This window comes from Prionailurus viverrinus, chromosome E1 (assembly GCF_022837055.1).
Source record: "Prionailurus viverrinus isolate Anna chromosome E1, UM_Priviv_1.0, whole genome shotgun sequence".
NCBI lineage: Eukaryota > Metazoa > Chordata > Mammalia > Carnivora > Felidae > Prionailurus > Prionailurus viverrinus.
In genome coordinates, this window is record NC_062574.1 from 9,222,144 (window position 1) to 9,235,730 (window position 13,587).

Below are 13,587 nucleotides of genomic sequence, written 5' to 3' on the forward strand. Positions count from 1 at the left end.
GCGATCTTGTCATTGAGCAGGCCGAGTCCCTGTAAAACCGCAGAGCAGGGGAGGGTGAGGCCCATCCCACTCAACTTGCACTGCAGTGGGAAAGGGCTGCTTCCCTAAGAGAAATCCAAGGATGGTAAAACAAACAGGTCCATTGCAATTGGTAGCAACCTTCAGTATGAACAAGTCTCCATCTGTGTCCCCAAAAGAGCTGTTCTTCAAAGATCAGTGACACACTGATAAAAAAAAAAAGGCCAAAACCCAAAAATATTTACAACATTGACTTCATAGGATTTCTGTGAGGGTTGAATATGTGAAAATGCTTTGTAAGCTATAAACGTGTTGCAGAGTTACATTGTTATGAAAATGGTCTATTCTTTGATGTCAGGCTCTGGTATATATACAGTAAGCATGGACTTCTCACCAGAGTGCCAATTATGGTTTTTTGTTTTGTTTTGTTTTGTTTTGTTTAATGTTTGTTTATTTTTGAGAGACAGAGACAGAGCATGAGTGGAGGAGGAGCAGAGAGAGAGGGAGACACAGAATCCGAAGCAGGCTCCAGGCTCTGAGCTGTCAGCACCCAGCCGGATGTGGGGCTCGAACCCACAAACTGTGAGATTGTGACCTGAACCGAAGTCAGATGCCCAACCAACTGAGGCACCCAAGTGCCCTGCCAATTCTGTTTAAAAAAAAAAAAAAAAAAAAAAAAGTTTATTATTTTGAGATAGAATCCCAAGCAGGCTCCATGGTGTCAGTACAGAGACCTACTTGGGGCTTGATCCCATGAACTATGAGATCATGACCTTAGCTGAAATCAAGAGTCAGATGCTTAACCGACTGAGCCGCCCAGGTGCCCCCAGAGTGCCAGTTCTTTTCTTTTTTTTCTTTTTTCTTTTTTTTTAATGTTTATTTATTTTTGAGAGAGAGCACAAGCAGGGGAGGGACAGACAGAGGAAGACAGAGAATCCAAAGCAGGCTCCAGGCTCCGAGCTGTCTGCATGGACCTGAGCCACCCAGGCACCCCCAGAGTGCCAGTTTTTAATGCTAACTTGTCCTATCTGTCTTTCGTGGGTTGGCAAAGAGTCTTTGCTCATCAATAGTTATGTTCCCGAGGTGATATGTTACTTTTACCATAGCAAAAATGTGGTTATTTTACGTGGAGTTGAACTCAATTCCCAATTTTATGACCCATGCAACTCATGTTATAGTGACTTAAACCTACTGAACTACCCAGGACTCTAATCAGTGAAAACCCATTTCAAGCAAGCATAAACAAAAGGGCTACCATGATTAATGTGTTTAAGGGCTAGACATAAGATATGACTGCATCCAGGGGTTCAAAGATGTCATCAGATCGTGCTCCAGATTCGTTTTATTCTCAGGCAGACAGCATGGCAGAGATGGCCATTGGCAGCTTTTGGCTTGAGTTACCCTGGCAGCTGTTGATGCCAAAGAAAATATTTTATTGTCTATGGGGCCATTCAAAGTTTCAAGGTAGATTATGGCTGAATGGCTTGGATCACGAACCCATTGAACCAATCACTATGGCCAAAAGAATTGGGTATTCTGACATGGGGCGAGGTAGGGTGGAATTTAGCCTTATCCAAAATGGTAGCATGGGTTTCCCACAAGGTCTCTGTTACCAGAAGGGGAGAAGGGAATGTGTGCTGAGCAGAAAATAAAATCCACTATCTCAGGATCTAGGCCCACCCAATCCAGGGACATGGGCTTAACTTACTAAGTACAGGATGAGGGCATTATGCCTACTATAGACCTGGAAGGAGGTAGAGTGAGAAAACAAGTAGTGTGAACATGGATTTGTCCTCTTCGGGATCTGTAGTTTCCCTCAAATTTATGGCATCTCAGAAGGGTGGAAGAACTTGGCTTTTTACCTCCAGGGATCTTATTTCAAAGGACCTCATGTACACATGGACATAAATATTGAAACAAAAATCTTTCATGCCCCCACAGAAAAGGACAGATTTAAGTGGATTTTAGCCTCTTAGTTTGTAAGTCCTTAATTACATCTCCTTTTATATTTAGAGCCATGTATACGTAACAACTCAGCTTAAGTCCCATTCTATCGTATGTGACAGGCACAACCGAGGGAGAGGGAAATCTAAGGTTTACCTGGTGGGGGTGGAGACTGACTACATCTACTTCCAGATACTCTCAAGCAGTAGGAATGCTAAGAAGAGAGAGAGAGGATGTGGAATGTGATATTGTCCCCCTGCATTGAGATCAGAGAAAGCTCTCCCAGATTTCCCCCCCTCCCCATCGTATAACTGGATTGTGAGGTTAGCAAACCACAGCAGTATCATTGTTTTCGCCTACTCACTAGAACACCCATTCTCGATGCTTGCTTGTGTGACCTATTCAGTGTGGGCTGGCAGGAAGGTTCTCCTCGTTATAATCATTCAGAAAGCCAAGCTGATGAAGCAGCCATCATCTCAAACACTGCTTTTGCCATGCTAGAAGGAGAGGAAGGGTCTAAAGGGTCTTGCACTGACACATTTCATTTCCACTCACGTTTTATTTCCCTGAACAGGTCATGTACCCCAATCCAACCTCAAGTGAGGACCAGGAAAAACTATCTCCTTTGCAACACTTTCCTGGAAAGGAAGCCCACTCTCCTACTCCACTCGTTGTAGGATTAGTAGAAGGTGGCATGGCATCCTTGTGTGTCTTAAGCCTTCCTCATCACCCCTCATATGTAAACACCTTCTCTGAGCCTCTGACTATGTAGCATTTCTTACCTTTTGCTGCCATCTCTGACTCCCTGCTCACTTCCCCATGTTCATTGAGCCTTTGGTCTCCTATCTTTTACCATTGCTCCCAATATCTACACCCAGGATTGTTCAGCAAGGACTTTGGAGCAACTGTTCTAGGTGCCAGGTACTATATGCTAGGCCTAGTATGTGCTAGGTGTCAGGGATAAAATGAGGAGCCAGACACAGACTCTGCTTTTAGCTAAGAGACTTGGCCAAGTCAACAAGCGATCACAATGTGGTGTGATAAGAGCTGTCATACAGACGTGTGTAAGAGACCCAGCCTTTCTTGGTCAGAGAAGTTGGCATCCAAAAAGCCAGGAAGATGTCACCGTAGCTGAATCTCAAGGAAAGGGAATCACATGCTGAAGAAGTTAAGTGGGAAGGCATGACATTGCAGGCAGAGGGAGCCATGTGTGAGGTAGAGAATGGCGTATTTCAGGAACTATGTGTGGTTTAGCATGTTGTGCCTAGAGCTTAGAGACGAAGAGTAGCACTGGTGGTAATTGAGGATGTAATGACCATCAACAGGCAGATCTTGAAGGGTCTTGTAAGTTCATCTGGAGTTGATTCTGGAGTATGGATATGGAAGGGAGAGAAGAGGCTTTCAGTTGCTATGTTTAGCAAGTGAGAGTTCATATGTGAGAGATTCCCATGACTGTGGTGTGGCGAATGCACTGGAGAGGGGTGAAATTGACGGCCAGGAGCAAGTTCAGAGGTTGTGCAGCGGTAATGTGGGAAAGAGACAGTGACTCTAGATTAACCTTTCTCCCTGTCCCACCCTTCTGAGTAGGGTTATTCATGTTCTTCCATTGCTCGTCTAGGTTTCAAAGCTATGATTAAGGGCTCTTAAAGGTACAGATACACACACACTCCTTTAGACATTATTCGTATTTTTATTATCCCACTCTTGGAACAAAACCGGTGTACGCTGTCCAGTACAGAAACAGAAGCATTACATTTTGCTCTTTTCTTCCGCCTGGGAGACAGGATATGTTAAATTTTTGTTTTTAAGTTAAAAGTATGACTGTTCTATAGTAAGCCTGTGATGAAGATTTATTGGACTCATTAATGAGGGAACTACCTGGCTAATAATGCTGGTTCAAAGATGCATACCAGAGACGGTGTATAAACGGTCAGTGAAGGAAAGCATGTTGGCATAAGCTTGCTAAATGAGACACAAAACTGGCCAGTGTCGTACAGGGCAATAAAACCACAAACTCTGAGGTCATCTTTTCTACCAAGTAGAAATCCTTTGCAACTTATCAAGGGTTTTGCTTTTGTTTTTAACAGGGCAGCAAATGGCTTCACAGAGTTAGGCCCTAGTCAATAGTAAATAGTAAGTCAAACAAAGCTATACTACCCCAAGGAGTCAGATAGCCTTTTCTTTTTTTTAATGTTTATTTATTTTTGAGAGAGAGAAAGCATGAGCAGGTGAGGGACAGAGAGAAAGGGGGACAGAGGATCTGAAGCGGGCTCTGCACTGACAGCAGTGAGCCCAATGTGTGGCTTGGTCTCACCAACCTCAAGATCATGACCTGAGCCAAAGTCAGACATTCAACCGACTGAGCCATCCAGGCGCCCCCTGAAGAGCCAAATCACCTTTCAATGGGCTTTTCAGATAAAGTTGCATTTTGATGTTCACATGTAACCAGACTTTTGCCTTGTTTCCAAGTTTTGGATAAAATTTTCTTAACAGTCTGCCCTGTGTTCATAGATGTTCTCTACAGATTTTTTTTTTTATTAAAAAAAAACAGATTCATTGTGGTTTTGTTACTTGGCTTCATTTACATGGTACAGCTATAGGGCACTTTGTTATGATGCCAGCAAGTCTCAGGCCGTCTGGTTCTGAGCAACTACTAAGGCCAGAAAACACATTTCTCATTGGAGACTTTATAAGGAATTTGGGGTTCCATCCTCAATGGTTTCCATCATTCTAGAGATTTTTCTAATGTTTTTAAATGTTTATTTTTGAGAGAGAAAGAGAGACAGAGTGAGTAAGGGAGAGGCAGAGAGAGAGGGAGACAGAATCGGAAGCAGGGTCCAGGCTCTGAGCTGTCAGCACAGAGCCCAACGCGGGGCTCGAACCCACAAACCGTGAGATCATGACCTGAGGCGAAGTCGGACGCTTAACCGACTGAGCCACCCAGGTGCCCCTGGAGATTTTTTTTTTTTTTAATTTTATTTATTTTTATTTTTTTTCAACGTTTTTAATTTATTTTTGGGACAGAGAGAGACAGAGCATGAACGGGGGAGGGGCAGAGAGAGAGGGAGACACAGAATCAGAAACAGGCTCCAGGCTCTGAGCCATCAGCCCAGAGCCTGATGCGGGGCTCGAACTCACGGACCGCGAGATCATGACCTGGCTGAAGTCGGACGCCTAACCGACTGCGCCACCCAGGCGCCCCCTGGAGATTTTTTTTAAGATTGCTTTTATTTGTTCTTCTGTTCCAGGGCTAGAAAACTAAACCCAATGGATTCATCTCTATCAAGTTCCACCTGTAATACCTGTAAATATGGATGAATTCCGCTCCTTTTGCGGTTCCCCAGATCTGTTACAGCTCCTGTTCTACCGGAGAGTGACCTTCTTTTCGACTTGTAGGGCTGGGATCTTGAAAGCCATAGCATAGGTACCATAGATATTTCCTAGACGGCTTCTCTAGGTATTGATTCTATATACGAAATAAAACATTCTTCCTTAATGGTGGACTGCTCATGGCTGAGCAGGATAGATTCTTAAATATAACTCCAAAGCTGTGTTTGCATAATTGATTTATTCAGTTTTATCTTGGTAAAAAGGAGGACGAATGCTTTTTGTAGTTACTCTATACAAATAACTGCATTGTTATGAAAAGAAAATAGACTCCATAAAAGTATATGCTCCTTAATTCTGAGTGATAATGAGAACAAAATCCCATTTAAGCTTTAAATTTTCACACTTTAAGGGATATTTTATTTCCATTTGCAAAGGCACAGTCTACTAAATTGAGCGTTAGAAACAGATCAAGAAGAGAAAGGGCTTCCTCATATGTCTATCAGATAGAATATTTTTTAAATTACCAAAATGCTCTAAACAGATAATCACAAATATATTTCATCTAACAGGTCATTCATTCCTCCTCAATTAACTCTTTGTCCTCCACTGAATCATCGGTTAACAGTCTGATCTCATGAAGTAATCTGCTTCCAGACAAAAAAAAAAACAAAACCAAAAAAACAGAATCCCGGAAATCTGACAGTTCTCTAAGCAACGTCAGCTTTGGCTTGGAAGTGTGCACCCATGAGTGTGTTCTTTGAAGCAGCGATAGCTGATATCCGGTGAGGTTATTTCCACCGAATGTTTACATCTTCCTTCTTTTTTTAAAGACTCCGTTTCTGGCTTGTAGCTTATAGAAGAACCTTCAGACAAGGAAGAAAGGAAAACATAAACCACTTATTCAGAATCAGACTGGCTAGCCCTGCTTAATTTATTACAGTAACCAACAATATCTCAATAGAGGAGAATAAAATCCTTTCTTGGTGTATAATACATGAGTCTTTCAAGAAGCAGTTGATCAGTGTTTCCCCAGAGGTTAAGAACATATTAAGGGCCATGAGGACCATCTCCAGGGATTTCAACCATAAATAAAGTGTACAACCTCTGAAACATACTTATCTTAATAACATATTTGTATCAAGTTAGTCTCAAGAAGGCTTATATTCTCTTGTATTTGGTATCTCTTCCCATAAGCTGAGCAGCTGTCAGTAATTCTCAGCTAATTAATAACTATGAAACATACCAAACAAACCTAAATATTTCTCGCATTTCTCCTTTTGTGGGTGCCATATCACAGGCTCCTAGGTAAGGGACTATTTGGGGCCTGTTTATTTTTTTTAAATCAAGAGTATGACAAAGTTAGCACAAAGCACAAAACATAATTCTGGTGAGAGACTGAATCTGTAGTATGTGGGCAGATTATGCAGAAAGTTAAGAATGATTTTTCACCTCCTCTTGTTAAGAGCGGACTATCACTGACACAAGGGTATAACCAAACTCTGATGTTATATAAATATAATATTTAGAGTTAAAGATTTTGGGGGCACCTGGCTGGTTTGGTCAATGGAGCATGTGACTCTTGATCTCGGGGTCATAACTTTGAGTCCCACATTGGGGGTAGAGTTTACTTAAAAAAATAGAATCAAAGATTTTGCAAACATATAACGAATAAACCCATCAAAATCAAGCCAGTTTTTGTCAAAATTTTTAACACATTTTATTGCTTCTTTTCAGTATTTGCAGCCATTATAAAGTACAACAAATAAAGTTCACTTTTCCTCAGACCTTCTAAAACTTACTGTATCCACTCTAATTTTGTCTCTTACTATCTTTTCACATCCTAGAACAACCAGACTCTAAGAAAAAAGTATTTGTGCGGCAGCTGGGTGGCTCAATCATTTGAGCTTCTGACTTCGGCTCAGGTCATGTTCTTGCGGTTCGTGGGTTCGAGTCAGGCTCTGTACTGACAGGTCAGAGCCCGGATCCTGCTTTGGATTCTGTCTCCCTCTCTGCCCCTCTCCCACACTCTCTCTCTCTCTCTCTCTCTCTCTCTCTCTCTCTCTCTCTCTCTCTCAAAAATAAATAAGCATTAAACATTTTTTTAAAAGGAAAAATTACTTTTTCTCTTGAAAAACAGAAGCAACATCCCATTCTCTTTTATATATGTCGGGGGGGGGGGCCCAACATGACCCCCAGCCTCAATGATTGGCTAGAAGGATTAACAGGGTTCAGCATATTGCCATACTCGTGGCTGTGATTATTACAGTAAAAGGATACAAAGCAAAATTGGTAAAGGGAAAAGGTGCGTGGGACAAAGTCTGGAGAAAACAAGGTATAAGCTTCCAAGAGTTCTCTTGGCACTAGAGTCACACAGGACATGCCCAATACCCCCTGCAGTGAGTCGTGATAACATGTGAAATATCGTTTACCAAGGGAGTTCACTAGAATCTCAGTACCCAAGGTGGTTTTTTAAAATATTCTTTAAGTTTATTTATATTTTGAGAGTGAGACTGTGCGTGGGGGAGGAACAGAGGGAGAAAGAGAGTCCCAAGCAGGCTCTGTGCCGTCAGCATGGAGCCCAACGGGGGCTTGATCCCACAAACCAAGAGATCATGACCCGAGTCGAAATCAGGAGTCAGACGCTTAACCAACTGAGCGACCCAGGTGCCCCAGTACCCTTCGTTTTTATTGGCACCCTCTGTCTAGCACGTACCAAAACTACAGACTCCTAGAAGGAAAACAGGTGTTCAGCATAAACCACGGTGTTTCTACACATAGTTTAGGCACAGCGGCCACTCTTATCAGCTCTGGGAATGGTGGGAACCATCCCCAAGTCAGAAGCCCCAGACGCCAGCCAAGGGTCTACCTTGTCAGCAGCACTTTCTAAAAATAACAGTCTTGCACTTGCCATGTTAACTATTTTTCTGCACAGTTTTGTTGCCATTATTATTCCAATATAGTCTTTTAACCACTTACATTAATCACAACTTTGCTAACCAAATTACCTAGGAAATAGATGATTGAGAACTCTCTGTTATACACAAGCAATTTATCAGATAAGCAAAATTCACAAACATCCACATTTGGCCTCCTTAGCTACACATCGCTTTTATACCTTCTTAACATGGGAAAATATATTGTTATATATAGATGTATACATACATATATATATTAGCTCTGTCCACTGAAAGGGACTAGAAACAATGACACCCAAGTTGCAGTGAGCTCAGAGCTTGATTGGATACCATTCAACACGAAAAAAGAAAAGAAAAAAAAAAAAAGAACCAGGGTTCCTCAGAGAAATGGCTGATTCCAAGTCTGAAGGAAGGTAGTTACAAGAAGAGTCTGGAACATCTTATTCCAGAAAATAAAGTAGGACTCAAAAAATGGTGAGAGTAGGTCAGAAAGGCAAAGGAGCCAGCTTGGCGTGGCCCTCACTAACCAAGTCTGGGACAAATTGAGTACCAAAACAAGACAGTAATGAATTATTCAACCGTCGGGAAAAAATAGTGCTTGCGTTCACATTGACAAGAAGTAAGTAAACAGGGGCGCCTGGGTGGCCCAATAGGTTAAGCATCTGACTCTTGATTTTGGTTCAGGTCATGATCTCACAGTTGGTGAGCCTGCATCAGGCTCTGGGCTGACTGTGTAGAGCCTGCTTGGGATTCTCTCTCTTTCCCTCTGTCTCTGCCCCTCCTCCACTTGCTCTCTCTCTCTCTCTCTCTCTCTCTCTCTCTCTCTCTCTCATATAGGAAGGAAGGAAGAAAGGAAAGAAGGGAGGGAGGAAGGAAGAAAGAGGTAAATAAACAAGGGAGAGCAGAGGCCCTTGCTTGCAGTAGAATGCCCAATGCAAACTGGTAAATGTGAAACTGGAAAATCATCATTTTGCAGCCATGACAATCAAGATTGGTCAGACAAGAATCATCAATGGGTGGTAAATCCAAAAGGGGAAAGTGTGATGAGGAACAGGATATTTGCATAGTATTAAAGTATCTTCTCCATAAATTGCTCGTTACAATGGGCAATTGCAAGGGAAAAAATTATATACTAATAATTTTATCCTACTATATGGGAAGCACCCTGATTACATGATCAAAATTAATATATTGAACAAGTGGCAGATGGCAATTGTGTGCCTCAGATGTGATACCATGGGGACACAACATAATTTATGTAATATTAGAGAATGCATAACTGGAATCCAATCATGAGGAAACATTCAACAAACCTCAAAATGAGGACTATTGGCAACAAAAGATTGGGGCACCTGGGTGGCTTAGCCAGTTGAGTGCCCGACTTCAGCTCAGGTCATGATCTCATGGTTTGTGCGTTCAAGCCCCATGTTGGGCTCTGTGGTGACAGCTCAGAGCCTGGAGCCTGCTTCAGATTCTGTCTCCCTCCCACTCTGCCCCTCTCCCACTCATGCTCTGTCTGTATCTCAAACATAAATAAAGGTTAAAAAAAATTTTTTAAAGATTGCATTCTTTAAAAATGTTACTGACCTAAAAGACAAAGAAAGGTTGAATCCCTGTTCCAGGTTAAGAACTAAAGACGTGATGACTATATACAATATATTATCCTTAACTGGATCCTACGCAGGAGAAAAAATACTATGAAGGACATATTGGTTCCGTTTTTCAAAAGTGCAATACAAGCAGTAGAGTGGATAAAAGTATTACATCCATGTTAAATTTATTGAAGTTGATAACTATACCATGGTTATGTAAAATAATATCCTTACTATTGGGAAATGCACATTGAAGTATGTAGAGGTAAAAAAGCATAATGCATGCAATTTGCTCTCAAATGATTCAGAAAAAAATATATGTATATATAGAGAGGGTACATGATAACACAAAAAGAATAAGATGTTAAGAATAAGTGAATCTTGGGGCACCTGGGTGGCTCAGTTGGTTAGGTATCTGACTTTAGCTCAGGTCGTGATCTCGCAGTTTGTGAGTTTGAGCCCCACATCGGGCTCTGTGCTGACAGCTCAGAGCCTGCAGCCTGCTTCGGATTCTGTGTCTCCCTCTCTCTCTGCCACTCCTCCACTCATGCTCTGTTTCTCTCTCTCTGAAAAATAAACATTAAAAAATAAATAAATAAAATCATCTTCAGTATTGCTTTCTCTAAGCTCTTAGGAACCATATTAAGTCAATAACTGAACATCGTGGTAATGCCCAGCACATACAAGATTTTTTTTGTTACATTATGCCTAAAGGCAGCTGTAGTTTGAATTAGGCCAAGAACTAATTTATTTTTTTTTTAATTTTTTTTAACGTTTATTTATTTTTGAGACAGAGAGAGACAGAGCATGAATGGGGGAGGGGCAGAGAGAGAGGGAGACACAGAATCGGAAGCAGGCTCCAGGCTCTGAGCCATCAGCCCAGAGCCCGACGCAGGGCTCGAACTCATGGACCGCGAGATTGTGACCTGGCTGAAGTCGGACGCTTAACCAACTGAGCCACCCAGGTGCCCTGGCCAAGAACTAATTTAACTTAAAATGATCTCATTCTAACCCTCTACAAAAATGTGGAATGGTTAGACACTATTTTTTATTATGTTCAAGAGTCTTGTTCATTAAGTTTGACAACAACAAAGCTGAGTAAGAAAAAAAATCTTCAAATAAAAATATAAAAACATGGTTGGTTGACTGGGTGGCTCAGTCAGTTAAGTGTCTGACTCTTGACTTTGGCTCAGGTCATGGTCTCACAGTTTGTAGGTTCAAGCCCCATGTCGGGCTCCATGCTGGCAGCATGGAGTCCTCTTGGGATTCTCTCTCTCCCTCTCTCTCTGCCCCTCCCCTGCTCTGTCTCTCTCTCAAAATAAACTTTAAAAAATATATATAAATATAATTTTTAAACATTTATTTATTTAGAGAGAGTGGGGGAGAAAGGCAGAGGGAGAGAGAGAGAGAATCTCAAGCAGGTTCTGTGTTGAGCCCAATGTGGGGCTTGACGTGGGGCTCAATCTCACAATCCTGAGATCATGACCTGAGCTGGAGTCAAAAGTCTGACACTTAACCATCTGAGCCACCCAGGCGCTCCTAAAAACACAATTTTTAGGGGTGCCTGGGTGGCTCAGTTGGTTAAGCATCTGACTTTGGCTCAGGTCATGATCTCACAGTCTGTGGGTTCAAGCCCCACATCAGGCTCTGTGCTGACAGCTCAGATCCTGGAGCCTGCTTCAGATTCTGTGCCTCCCTCTCTCTGCCCCTCCCCTGCTCATACTCTGTCTCTCTCTGTCTTAAAAATAAATAAATAATAAAAAACATTAAAAAAACACACACAATTTTTAATCCCAATTCCGGTCAAAGTACAGAACAATATTTTTAGAATAAATTTCTCCCACTCTATTTTTGAAATCCTGGTGCTATACAAAAGACTTGGAAACAAGACTTTGGATATACATAAAAGAAGGTGAACATGTATACATGTAAATCACTAACAAAAGTAAGGAAACGCCCTAGAAAAGAACAGTGACTGACGATTGCCATGTCACTTTTTCCAAGGAGTCATATTAGAATGCAAAAGCAAAGAACGATTTCTATGATTTTTTTTTTTAATGCTGGTAACAATCACCTGGAAAGAACTTTAAGGTTGTAAAGTCTTATATGTGTAGTACTTTTTAAAATGCACCTTTGAAAAATATTGGTATCATAGAACCACCTATTTTAAGTGGTCACAAATTCCATTTTGGTGGAACGTGTAGATGATGACCAGGTTGCTTTTCTATAGTTCTAATTATGTGAAATATTTTTAGTTACAAATACGCTGGGGTTATGATGACACCACCACCCAAAAAATGTGATGAAATATTTATGAAAATGGAATCTGATAATTCACTATCGTTTGAATGCCCAATCTGGAGCTACTGCAGACATTTGTACTTCCTGGAACTGGGATGGAGACAGCTTTGACTTTCAAGTGGAATGGATTTGTATGGCACAAGAAACGTACGTATTTTCTACAGAATCCAGGAAAAAAAAAAATCCATCCCCATGCCCTGATGGGTTCCACCATGAAAAACTAATGCCCCTCCTGGGAACCCAGCTCCTCGTCTCTGAAACGAGCATCCGAGGTTTTCTCAGCTATGGATATTCCGAGCAGCTCTGCCACTGCCAAGGTGCAAGAGAGGACAGTCCTTCTGATCCTTCTGTGCCTGGCAAACCTCTTCATGCACTTAGTGTCTGCACATCTTCAAATAAAGACCGTCTGTCGCCATTGCGACCAGAAGGCACTTGCTTGACTCTCTACTACATACTGGGAATTTTTTTTTCTAGATCATCTATTTTAACCCATGATGTTTCTCATTCTTTCACTTTTAGCTTCTCTTCCAGTTTCTCTGCTTTAAATTATTGTGTCATCATCAAATAGTTTTTGGTTCATCTTCAGGAAGAATGCTATCACACTTTATATCTAACAATATGTTTTCTTGTTCCAATGTACCTTTAAATTGCAGTACAAGGGGAGAAACATGAGGGGAAGAATTTTTGCTGCATTGTCACTGATTAAACTCAGATTCTGGATTTACAGTTATTTTCTTTCAGCACTTGAGAAACGTTGTTTCACCTACTTCTGGCCTCCATGTTTCCTGATAAGAAGTCCACTATCATTTGAATTATTTTTCTGTTGCTGATATGGTATCCCTTTTCTCTTGCCGCTCCCAGGATTTTTCTTCATCTTTTTTAGTTCTCAGAAGTTTGATTATTAGCTGTCTTATTAGACTGCATATCTTTGTGTTTATCCTGCTGGCATTTTCTTAGATTCTTGAATCTGAAGACGTATGTCTTTAGTCAAATTTGGAGACACTTTTGAGTACTATGATACTCTGGATTTTTATGTGAATCTTGTGATTTAGCAGGCTTCTCCTGACATCACTCTGGTGGGAGAAGGAAGTTCACCACTGAGCTGTTAGCATTAGGTGGGAATGGAAGTCCAAGATACTCAGCTTCTTTTGACAGCTCTGGGGAGGGGAATTTGTTACTGCTGGGCAGAGGTCGAATTTCAGGCTCCCTATTAGACCACCACCACTAACAACACCTCGTTGAGGATGGAAGAGGCATTCTCTTACCTACCACATAGCTGTCACTGACACTGTGTGGGGGGAGGCTCAATACTACCAGCCGGGTGCAAATGAAAGTCCCAGCTCCCCATACTGTCTTCTCTGACATTATCCTTGCAGGGACAGAAGAGTCCCTCATTGCAATCTTTGCTGTTGGGGATGAGATGGGTCCACAGTTTTTTCTGTGGTGTTTGGCTGGAGTAGAGGTTATTTTCTTAAAGGTTTTCTGTC

General features: G+C 41.6%; 1 protein-coding gene across 4 annotated transcripts in view; it reads left to right on the forward strand.

The window, feature by feature from the left end:
- Window positions 1–13,587, forward strand: part of ZNF286A (zinc finger protein 286A) — a 48,207-nt gene that overhangs the window by 21,763 nt on the left and 12,857 nt on the right. The window contains exon 7 of one of the 4 annotated variants that reach the window (XM_047832458.1): window positions 12,055–12,206. The exons of 2 other annotated variants lie outside the window; for them this stretch is intronic. The gene's annotated coding sequence lies outside the window, so the exon portion shown is untranslated. Of the gene's footprint in view, window positions 1–5,210; window positions 5,664–12,054; window positions 12,207–13,587 lie in introns of those variants that run through there. One more of the 4 variants, XM_047832457.1, reaches the window with a different exon arrangement.